This window comes from Anomalospiza imberbis, chromosome 1 (genome assembly GCF_031753505.1).
Source record: "Anomalospiza imberbis isolate Cuckoo-Finch-1a 21T00152 chromosome 1, ASM3175350v1, whole genome shotgun sequence".
Lineage (NCBI taxonomy): Eukaryota > Metazoa > Chordata > Aves > Passeriformes > Viduidae > Anomalospiza > Anomalospiza imberbis.
Window position 1 is genome coordinate 76811492 of NC_089681.1, and position 12644 is coordinate 76824135.

The 12644-nt window shown below is 36.4% G+C and overlaps 1 protein-coding gene across 3 annotated transcripts in view; it reads right to left on the minus strand.

Annotated features, from left to right (window-relative positions):
• The window catches only part of CDH18 (cadherin 18), a 527119-nt gene that overhangs the window by 395458 nt on the left and 119017 nt on the right, over positions 1 to 12644 (minus strand). For all 3 annotated transcript variants that reach the window (XM_068197208.1, XM_068197189.1, XM_068197200.1), the window contains exon 2: positions 7234 to 7327. The gene's annotated coding sequence lies outside the window, so the exon portion shown is untranslated. The remainder of the gene's footprint in view (positions 1 to 7233; positions 7328 to 12644) is intronic.

Here is a 12644-nt window from a genome sequence, read left to right on the forward strand (position 1 = left end):
TAGTTATGTAAAAATTGTGTGAAGAGCCTGAGGAAATAACAGAATTTTACAATGACTTCTTGTGCTAAGTAGTACTTCAGAAGCAATAAACATTGAAAAAAAAATCCATGATAGTATGATGGTGGTAATGGATAGCCCCTATTAAATAGTAGTCAGGTAGAGTAACCTAACTCACTTCCATTCTTCCCACTGGATTTTTCCTGATTGTCCAAAAGACCGAGCCAGGATCAGTACCAGGAGGGCAAACAGTGGCCCTTCTTTATCTGAAATTCTGTTAAACTCTGCCTGGAGCACAAAGACTCACAGGGCCAGAAAAAGCATGAAAGAGCAAAGATGTAATGAAAAATATGCTGACTTATATTTGAGGTAATATATTGAACTTCATCCTTCTGTGATTTTTTTTTATGTTTCCCATGGCATTAGAGAAGGTGAGATCAAGGGAGGCAGATATTCCTTAGAAACCTAAAAACTACAGAAGCAGATTTTGTACCTTATTCACTTTGCTCCTCTATTTTTTCTAACTGCTGCAATTCCTCTTCTCTTCATTATACATTCTAACAGGAGCATACCATTTTTAATATCACTTAAAAACCAAACCAAACAATTCCCCCAAAACCCTAGAAATCTGCTTTCTGCCCTTTAACTGAAAAGACAATAGAGTTATCATACTTTAATAAGCACACAGATTCCTGATAATCCATTTCTAACAATTGTTTTAAAATATTCTTTACATTCCTGTAGGAATACATAGCTCAGACAGATTTTTTGTCAGTAAAGACAGAGGGAATGTTTTAAATAACTAAAAATAAGCTTATTCTGAAATGCATCATTTTCCCACTCCCAACACACATTACAAATCAATATTCATTCTGTGTGGTTTTCGCAGCACATCCTCTGCACGGTTTTCAAACAATCTTTAATGAATCCTGCATTCCATACTTATTCACTATGGATTTCTTTGTATATCCAGAAAGGGACACAAGACTGAAAATAACAGCAGACAGAAATATAAGGTGTGTTAGGATGAGATAAGTTATTTTCAGAAAAGTAATTTCAATTATTACTAACAATCTGTGCTGGTGTCACTCTGTAGGCTTCAGAGAATACTTGTAAGAGCAAAGACAATGTTTGACTCACTGTCAGCAACTGCAGTTATGCAGGAATTACCTGATATGAACCACCTCATAGATGAAAATAGCATTTATACTGGGAATGCAAAAGAAAATGAGATGCTCTGTTACCTAAATTAGTTGAATTTAATTTTCATTGGTCTCACTGAATATTAATCACTCACACAGTTTGCCTTCATATTGCACCCAAAATCTTCTCTAGTTCTTATACATGTATGCCTCATATCCCTTTCATTTTACATATATTTAGAATCGTATATCCCAGAAAGACAGTAAGTTGGGTTGGAAGGAGCCTCCAATTGAGCTCAGCTCCTGGCCCTGCACAATATGAGCCCCAAGAATCACACCATGTGCCTGAGAGCATTGTCCAAACGCTTCTTGAACTCTGTCAGGCTTGGTGCTGTGACCACTTCCCTGGGCAGCCTGTTACAGTGCCCAATCACCCTTGGGAGTGAAGAAACCTCTTCTAATATCCAACCTAAACCTCACCTGACACAACTTCAGGCCATTCCCTCAGGTTTTATCACTGGTCACTAGAGTAAAGACTTCTTTTCATCTTCCCCTCAAAAGAAAATTGCAGACTGCCATGAGATCTCCCCTTAGTCTTCCCATTTCTAAGTTAAGCGGACCAAGTGACCTCAGCTACCCCTCATAGGGCTTCCCCTAAAGGCCTTTGACACTCTTCATTGCCCTTCACTAGACATTCTCTAATAGTTCAATATAAACTACACATATTATTCAAGGTGAGGCTGCCCCTGTGCAGAGTAGAGTTTAAGTCTAAACATAATACCTTCTAAAGGAAGATGGTATGATATTGTCAAAGGTTAAAGAATACTACAGTAAATATCATTGCAATTTGCATTTCTAACAGTCCTTGTACATTATGGTTTTACAGAAAATGTCAAACTCTAAGCATGAAAGTGTTTTCCTAAATACAAACTTCCATTTCTTTCAGTTTAATTCAAAAAGCCAACACTGAACAAGCCAACCTCTAATCTAAACAGCACATCTTTGGTAGTCAAGAAAGATTGCAATACCTGAAGAGTGCACCTTATGGTAGGAGAAATGCAATGATATTTACTCTTTTGAAATTATTAACCAGTAGTTTAGGAGATAAAACATAGAGTTACCTTTCTCAAACATGGTTAAGGCCACAGAAGGGAGGAATTTATGATAGGAAAGTGCTAATTCCAGGCCTGGCAGAGGCTTGGCAGAGATCTGGTTAGCTCGTCCTCTTCAAGGCAATCAGATAAAATTTCCCCCATTGACAGACTGTGAAAAGAAGCAACTGCTCATATGCATGTCACTGGTCAAACAAAGATTCCCCCCTAATTATGGGAGAGATGGCATCTGTGACCACCAATGACCACAACAGCCCCCCAAATGTGCCTCTGTGGATACATGGAATTTGGTCTGTATAAAGATTGTACCGTGGTCCAGATGCTCAGAAGAGAAATTCAGCGATCTCAGACCTAGAGGGAGGTTAACAAAGCTTGGAAAGAAGGATATGTGAATGATAATGGGTACAGAGAATGCAAAATATAGGGGCCACAAGGATATTTGGCATTACTCCCAAGGTGTAATGAGGTGAAATGAGGGAATCATTTAACCAATAGAAGATAGAATATTAGTTAATAAGGAAACTATGTAACTTGCAGCCAAAAAACATTACTTTCTTTGTTTGCTAAAATTTATAAATAGTGAAAAGATTTGATAGTGGTGGACTCTGTGTATTCAGAACCTCTTTCTGCACAGAACCTTCCAGCAGAAGACTGAACTGAATCCCCTGCCTCAGCACCAAGAACCGCAAAGTGATGGAGAACACCTCTCATCCCTCTCTCCCCACCTCTTTTCCCCACTTCTGTGCCTCATCTCCAGCTCTTCCTCTGCTCTCTCTCTCTCTCCTCCACACCCTGCCAGGTCTTCTACCTCTCCCTCTTCCTTTTCTAGCTCTTTCCGTCTCTCTGTGTCACATTTATTGTTAAAAAACTCCATATTTTTGACTTTGGCATATGGTCTCGTTTGCACCTTAATTTGAGCAGAAGCATGTCCTGCTTGTTGTATCTTAGGATTAGTGAAAAGAAAAATTCACTGTCATTTTTATAACCACTTTTGTAGGTTTGCAAATGATACTATTTAGCATCCTAGTCAGTTCCTTTATAAATGTTTATGGGTCAAATTCCAAAATTGTACTCAATTATTTCTCATTATGATTCTTAAGAAAGTGGAAAAGTTTAATGGATGCCAAGCATGAGAGCTGCTATCCATTATTTCTGTGGAAGAGATGATATCCAAAAAGTAGACCATAGGGTCCAAATGTTGATCAGAAACTATGTTGTCTTGCTATTTTTTTAACCAAATGAAAAAAGAGGTTAGTGGGTATATTTCTTCAAAGCTTAAATATATTTCTATTAGCTACTTTTCTTCATAAATTCATTTGCTGAATATACTTTTTAAAATCTACTGATGAGTTTTGGACTGTGCCTGGATCTTGCAGTTCATCATCAGAAAGAAGCAAATCAGAAAATCTCTGCCTGCATTCCTTTAATGCAAACTGGTGATGCAGTCTGCATAGGAATTAATTGTCTTCTGTCTCTGTTACATGTATCATTCAATTAAGTCTTTGCTATGTTTCTGTGGAACTACTGTGTTTTTAAAGATACATATTTATTTCTAGATATAAGATTTTTCACCTCATTTGTTTTCATGTACAAGGTACCAGTCCCTAATGTAGCATCCTATGACAGTCCTGTGACAAATTGCATTGAAAACACATATTACAAGTGCTTCCATGTATTCACAATTCACCCATTCAATTTTTTTAAATGCATCTTGCTTTTTAGACCATTTACATTTCTTCAGGATGCAACACAACAGCTGAGCTACACACCAGTTCATGAAAGATGTCCTAAAGAATCTCAAACTATCTGAATCAATACCAAAAAGCCAAGATAGCTGTCCCTAGACCAACTCATCCTTCCTGGCCAGTGGAGGTCTTTCAAACAGAGGTGATATAGCATTTCTTTAAACCATAAGAATTCTTCTGATGGTACAAGAAACCTACACCATAAAATGTTATTTTCATTTCATTCATGGCCCATTTTCCTTCAAACTAAAATGAGAGAATGGTGGCCAATGGCTACTTTTCCTTTAAGTTCACAAATTTCAAGTACTGCTGTAGTGCAGCTGATGCTTTATTTCTCATATTTTAGTATAATATTTTATTTAAATGTAAGAATGTTTTTACTAAAAAAGCAAATATTTGTAAGAGATGGATTATTTATTTCTTTCTTAAGAACACTATGAACATTTATTGAGCATGTACAGCCTATTTTCAGTTCACTGAATGTCATATCTGTAAAATTCTGTCCTAAAATTAATAACATCAATAGAAATTTTACCACCAAATCAGATGGAAGTTGTTTTGTTGCTTTTGCAACTAGTAATTCACGGCCACAAATCCAAATTTTCTTATTTTCATCTAAGTAAAAGGAACAGAAAATGTGGACCACAGACAAAATAGTATCCAGGATATATCGAAAACATATTAAGGGTTCAGGGACTGAAATAGAGAAGGAAATTTATAGATGAAAATGAGACTGCTAAGACAATACGAAAGCTTACACTGATTGCTTATTACATGATTCATTACTTAATTAATCTATTACTTGCCTAAACATACTTTCAGAATACATAGCACGTCATAACAAAAGTGATCAGGGTCTGTTTTGCTCAGTAAAAATGTATGTGAAAGGAAGCCAGTTAAATCTTATCACAACAGAGCTTGTCTCCTGCTGATATGAAAGGGAACTGCACAGCTAAAGCTCTTCAAAGGTTTTGAAGATGAACAGCATTTTAATAGTAGTCAAAGAGATCATGAATTTGGGAATGTGTCATCTGATGAGTCCCTCATAACTGAATGCCTTTATTCCACCTCTCTGTGTTACACTTTAACCTACTCAAAGGATCATGCCAGTGTCACACCACTCAAACAGCAACATCTTTAACCATGAGTCACTGACATCAATCACTCTTGCTTTTTTAGCACACCAGAAGAAAAAAAAAACAACTGGCTTTGTTCCATATAAGAGATTTTTCACTTTTATGTTAATGTGATAAAAGAAAATACAAAAGCAAAGCAAAATTATTCAACATTTAAAAGAGTATAAAAAAATTTCATGACATTCAATGACCTTGAAAAAGACACCTGTAGCATTCACATCATTAAGATAGTCTTCTTTAATTTGGCCATACATGACTGACACAATGAGAATAAAATAATGGGATATTGTAAGAAAAAATTAATATTATTTATATCATATTTCTCAGTCTATGAACAGGCACGTGACTGAATATGTTCCCTTTTTTGTAAGTTTGAAGATGGAGCATATGAAAGCATTTTTTGTAATCTTCTGAATGACACAGATGTGCGCTCTAATATAATAATTCTGAACTTGTAAATTGAATTAACTTGTTACAAAGCAAGAAAAAATATTTAACTTGTAAATCTATACATTCAGACTGCATTTAGAGCCTTAGAGACATACAAAGTCACAATTATCCCAAATTAATCCAGAGCAAGACTAGCTGTGCAAAATTTTCTAGATAGGTCAGCTGGTTAAAAAATCAAATTTTATTTCTGTGATTTCTTGTACTTGAATCCTGTTTTATTTTTCACTGAGTTTAAGCCTAATTTTGCTTCCCATCTTTAGGTTAGATACTGCCTTCTATTAGTGCTGACTGAATTAAACATTTGAGTTTCAGCATATTTCCTGAAATTCAACCAGTTCAATCAGCATCTATTTTTGTTAGGCTAAATTCATAAAACAGCAGTAAAATGAAGACATAATTCTCACTCTCTTATTTTATAAGTGAAACTGTAATGAATGACAGTCAGAGCTATCAAATTCTAAAATAAATAAACTTGATACTTGTTCCTTATAGAGAAACACTTCTTTATTTTTGATACAGCCAAGTGGTGAAATAAAATTATATTATTGGACTGACTAATTGGAAATTATTTCCATCACAAAAATTTAATTTTCTATTTCATCAAAGAGCAAATAAATAAATAAGAATTTCTAGTTTTCATGGACTATGATTTTTTTAAAGCACAGAATATTTTGTAAATGGATTCAAATACATATTTTTGAGACAAGTTCAAGAATTGCCACTCAGACTGAAGAATTTTTTTTAACTGAAACTTAAAATAACATTTATGTATTCTTTGAGAAAAATCAAAATCACTATATTTTGGTGAGAAGTGACATAAAGAGTGCATCAATTCTCTAATCTCTATCAGCAAAATTTTTAAAAGGTTAAGTCTATAATCTGAGTGGAACTTGTAAGTATAATTTAAATGTTACAGCTAGCTGCCCCCTATTTTGCAGTTTTATAGTTTGTGAGTTTTATTATAGTTTTCCTATTTCAAATACTTTCCCACCAACTCAGTTTTCTTCTTTAGCTTTAGAAACAAAGTGAAAGAATAGATATAAACAAACATTATGCCAGACAACAAGAATAAGAAGATACAAGAGGATCTGCTTTAACTGAGTTGCTTATTTTTCATTTAATTGAATTAAAAACAGTTAAGACTATATTTGTATGAAGAACAAAGTATGTGATATAGTAAGAAAAATGAGAAAATCAAAAAATCAGTCAGGTTGATGATACTAGAACCTGACTGCTTGAGTTCCATTTAACTGGATTTATCTACTTTATTAATTGATTGCCTGACACCATTCTTGACCACTTTTACCAGGTGAACGGCCCAACATATTTAGATAATACAATCAATTCTTAGTCCTCCGTATGCTTCATAGTTTGGGAGTAATACAGATCACTGAACAGCATTCTGAGAGATACTGAAAAGGAATGCCAAGAATATGTTCCTTTAAGTTTTTTGGTTTTTTGCTAAAATACTTATAAACACTGACTTAAATAGTTGTAGACTGCAAAGGAGCATCAGACATTAGAGAAAAATGTCTTTATAGAAACGATAGTCAAAATAATGGTGAAGTAATTTTTGTTATTTATCTAAGACAGCACAAACACTTCATTGGACCTGAATGAAAACTATACAAAAACACAAGAAGATACTTACTTGATGACTAACCAAGACCTTAGAAATATGTTTTCCACCAGTCTTGCAAACCTCCACTGAAGACACCAAAAGCCTGATAATTCAGTAGCTTTCACTGAAACAGAACAACAAATTTTTAAATATGGTCAGAAAATACTGTTTTACTTGGCATGATACTGTACCAAACAGAAAACAGCATAGGCATTGGACTGTACTTACAGAAAAATACATAGATGTTGAGATGTTTATTTTGGTAAATCTATAGAATCTGTATTACAGTAATGCACGGATTTTTTATTCTTAAGCAGGTGTTCAAAACTGGAAGTCTAATTGACATAATTAAGTGCACAGCAATAGTATTTTCAAGGTATGTAAGTAGCTTGGGAGTAATATGTAAATTCATATCTCATGCCGAATACCAGAAAATGAGTTAATTTGAAAACCTTTTGAGTACAATCAAATAATTACTGTCTTAGAGAAACAAAGAGGCATTGATTCTGAAACTTCAGAAACCACTAAAAATACTCAAACAACAAAAATTATCTAGTCCTGGTTTTGGACAAATTTAGAGCAAAATCTGTTGTAGAGATTATTTTTCTTCATTTATATACGTGGTTTACAAGCCGTCCTTAAATATGCCCTATATCAATATAATCTCATTAAACACTTTTCTTAGTTATTGTCACCTAACTAATCTCACAGTATATGATACCAATAAAAATGAATACATCATCCAAGAAAAAGTTAAATGAAGATCTATGAAATCACCAAGAAATTATTTTGCATTGTTTCTGTAAGCACCCTATCAGAATATCCAATGACACTGAAACAATCTGCTTTATATGGAAGACAAGTCAGTTATAAAAAAGCATGTGAGACAGATAATTACTCACTGTACTGTAAATTATACCAGTAAAATATGTGAACGTCCTTTACCAGGAAGCTTTGTTAGTTCTCTTAAAATGCACTGCTTGCTTTAAAATACTCATGAATCATTAATAAGAAATAGGAAAACTACAGGCAAGCCTAACCCTTGGTTTCACACGCAGGTGTTTTGTTTTGCCCCCCAACAAGGTACCATTTTTCAAGGCAAGAAACCTTGTTACTGACAAATAAGTTTTCAAATATACCCTAAAGTCTGTAAGAAAATGTTCGGGTAAAGGTATCATCAGAAATTGCAAAAATGGCTCCAGAATTGTGTCACTTTTACTGCCCCTCATTTGCCTCATTGTATTAAAACTGGTAAGTATCAGAAATCTCTACTTACCCCAGAGAAACTATGAATAGTAACAGCTAGAATACCAACAGTACCCAAATTGCGTAGTGTAAGCCATTTATGGATAAAGTGCCAACTGTCCCAGAGCAAGGCTGCTGACTCTTGGTTATAACTGAAATGTGTTATCGGTGACATGGCTTAATTGCAAGTGAGCCTGTAATTGTTTCATACAACAGAAAAAAATATCAGTTTGGATGAATGTCCTAGGGTGACATTATGGTGCTTGTATCCCCAGTCGTGTGTTCTGTTTATGTTTGATATTATGTTCTGTGCCTTCAGGACTGACTCTGAAAAGTGAAGGTTTGTTTTGTCTTGTTATCAGCCGGCTCACCTCCCCTCATGGTCTGTGTGTAGGGGAGGCTGGCTTGATTTCTTGCTTGCTGGCTTGTTTGCTCCTGCTTTTTACTTTTGCTTATTAGTTAGTTTAGCTAGGCAGTTCAATTTTTACCCTGGACTGTGTTTTTTCCTTTCCCTTTCCTGAATACCATGCCAGCCTGCTGTGGACTAGAACCTGGGAAACACCAAGAAACATCAAGAGTCTGCATTTTGTGACTTGCAGCAGCCATCCCCAGCTCCGGAGACTGATAGCTGGGCGACCACTCCCAGGAGAGACTTTCAGAATTTGTCATCTCTTCAGAACGGTGAAAGAGTTTTGTCATCTGGTGTTGTTTTTTGTATTGGGGAGTGTTTTGCTTGTTAAATAAACAGGTTTTTTTCCACTTCTCTCCGAGGAAATTCTTCCTGAACCAGGTGGGGGAAGGGCTATGGGGGGTTTGCTTTCTGGGGGCTCCTTCTGGAGGTCTTCTCCCAGATTTGCCCAAATTTGTTTTTCTTTTTCAAGTTTTATAAGATTTACAGTCATATCTGGGTTTTTCCCACATTCTCTTCTTCAGAATTTGTAAATTTCTTCATTGCTAAATTCTCTGTTTTAACCTTTCCTATCATTTTCTGCCATACTTCCACTGATCTCCCTCTTAATATTTCTATCAATATTTCACTGGCATAATTGATCTTTGGCTAGGGTTAATCTTACAGGAACTGTATTGATGTACTTATGAATTATAATTCTATTAAGAATGACAGCTGAGTTGTTCTTTGATCCTGATGTGTTTCCTATGAGTATTAAGGTTCTGTTGAAACACTGAGATATGTAGAAGTCATCATATCATTATTAATAATCTGTTAAGGTCATGTGATTGTTATTGTGATTTTCAGCAAATAATATAATAATACTGTTGTTATTATTAATATTAATATTATTAACATTAATATTGTTGTCCATACTAATAATCTGTTGCTGTTGTCATTATTAATTAGTTTTAGAGTTTGTTTCCTCTAAGCTACAGTATTCACAGCGAGTGGAACCCAATATATTAAGCCATTGTGATGTATTTAATTTTTTTACTTCTATTAGCGTGTTTTCTTAAGATCTCAAATTTGTCCAAGAGTTTTTCTTACTGCTCTACACTATTTCTGGGAATTCACAACCGATTTTTTTCTTCTTGATGTGATGCATAATTAACTACCTGGTATTAGTAGTGATCTGCAAGAGTCCATTTTTTTCTGGGTTGCAAATGTTCTGCTCAACATTCTGGTATAATAAATAAGCCCAATATGCACTAGAAATAATGAAAAGGATCATAATAGGAAAAAAAAAGCTCTTGGTACATTGCAAGTTACAAAGGTTTGGTTTGAAGGGCAAATGGACATTAGTGGTCAGCCACCAACTTCTTTTAGACAAACATTCAAAGTGAGAACACATTGTAGGTGAGACTGGCTAAATATAGATGCCTAATGACATCCAAATGGGACAGTCAGACATAAAACTGGATTCTACAGTTGACCTTTGAAGCGGTCTTCTGGCCATGAGTAAATATCACAAGACATCTAACATGACATTAAGGCAGCTAAATCCCACTCATCTATCCTGTGATGTTTTCAAACCAGATTTGAGATGAGTCCTGAGTATGCCAAGAGCAGTGAAATTAAATCACTAGAAAAATATCTGTGCCTTTTAGAGGATGACTCCAGGAGGTGGAGTGTCACAGACTCTCCAGAGGAGATTAAAAAATGGCAATGAAATGCTTGAATAGAAAAACATTCTGAGACAATAGAAAAAAAAAAAAAAACAAAACTGTAAGAAACAACCCCAAAACAAAACAAAACAAAAAAACAAAACCAAACCACCACCACCAAACAACCAAGGGACATTATTAACGCAAGTATGCTTTTCCAGACTAATTTCGCCTTGATTACTCAACTGAAAAATATGCTGAGCCCTTCTGCTAGCTCTGCACTCTGCCTGCCCAAACCTGGTGAAGAATGCAAATCTCCAGCTTCAAGGTGAGATGTGCTTGCCCTTTAGATTATGGGATACAAAAAGACTATCTTAGATATGTCAGAGTTCTGCAGCATACATAAAACAATTGGTGACCTGAGAGTAGGTATACACCATAGACTTTGTAACTCCTCCCTCCTCACTTGCTTTGAAGTGCTGTGTGGGAGTCGGTGTTGAGGGTAGCAGGCCTGGGATGACTTGGGAGGATACTTTTGTTTAAGTTAGAGTGAGTAACTGTGTCAATTTCCCAAGGCTCCCTGCTCCCACATGCTAATAGCTACCTGCCAGTCACCCAGGGCTCACTCCCGCAGCCCAGAAAGTTCCATGTTCCCTATGTGACAGTCACTCCCCTCCTGTTACACCATTGGTCAAAGATATGTCACCCCACCTCAACTCCTCCTTCTACCCCTGTCTCCATTGGTTTATTTTACCCTGTCCCCTCTTACCTTTCCCCCGGTTATATACTCCGTATCCACCCCCTGTCGGGGCTTCTGCCACAGCTTCTGCCATGGGCTTCTACCTGTGACAGTTGCCTGCACTCCGTTCCTGGATCCCTCGTTCTGTGGTTTGTCTCCCTCCTTCTTCATCTGCCTCCCTCCCAGCCTACCTTCATCCTACCCTTGTGGACCCTCGACTCAACCATCAAATAAAGCCCAGTTGGAACTCTACATGGAGTGCGCTTCTGCTTGTTCTTGCTGTGGAAGATTACTTTGGGCACTGTTGACTGATCAGCTGGGGGATCAGATTGTGGGACCTGGGACGGTAACGTCACCAACCCCACGGGTCACCCTATGGGACACAGTCCAAGGCAGCTCGCAGTGATGTATATTTGAAGATATTTTTTCTTCTGGAGTTCTTATTATTAAAGGAGGTACTTATATAGAGAAGACAGTTTAATTACAGAGAATTCATATTCCAGGATTATTTAACATTATCCTCAAAGTAAGTAAAATTAATACTAAAGAACACACAATAGATTTTTTTTTTAGTTCTGCAAAACACCTACCAGACTTTCAAAGAAAAATTCCTTCAACTCTTACCTCTCACAAGCAAAGCAATCCTTGTTTTGTAAAATTCCTCATCAAGCAACACCATAAGGTATGCTCAAAATTGTTAATAAACTAAGGTAATAAAACAAATTTATGCAGCAAATTTCAGATTAATCTGGAGGCCTCATGTTAGGGCACCATTTGTAGCAGCCTGAATTGTTGCTAGTGAAGTCCAGGGTAAAGAAGCAGAAAGGGCTTTTGCATGGTATCCACAGATGTTTAATTCAGCCACGCAGTGAGATGTTCCCCCAGCACACACATGTCTCAGCTCTGCCCACCCCTTCCCGTGGGGTTGGGGGGTGAACCTGTTCTCGAGGCAGTACAAAGATGAGGACCAATCAGGGAATAGGGAAGGAGTGGCTCAGGGACATAGGAACAGACATAGGAACAGGGGAAGGAGCCAATGGGGTTTTAACAGCTTTGAGGGAAGCTTCTTGTGTCTCCTTAACTTAGGGGATGGCTCCCAGGGTCCCCAAAAACTCCATGTGGAGAATTTTTATCCTGTTTGCATTAGACAAAGCACAAGTGGAAATCAGGATTTTTAGGTTTTGATCATATAAGTTCATGTGATTGCCATTATGATTTTAAGCAAATGTTTTCATATGCACTAAGGCATGTACAGGCATGCCTAAACTGAACCACGTTGTGTACCCGAACTTTAGTAAAGCTATGAAATTATCTCCCACAATATTCTCTTTCAAAATACATTTGTGAGGAATGCCCAGTACCCCAGTGTTCTGTGGAGCTTTTCAGAAGTACCTTGACAAGT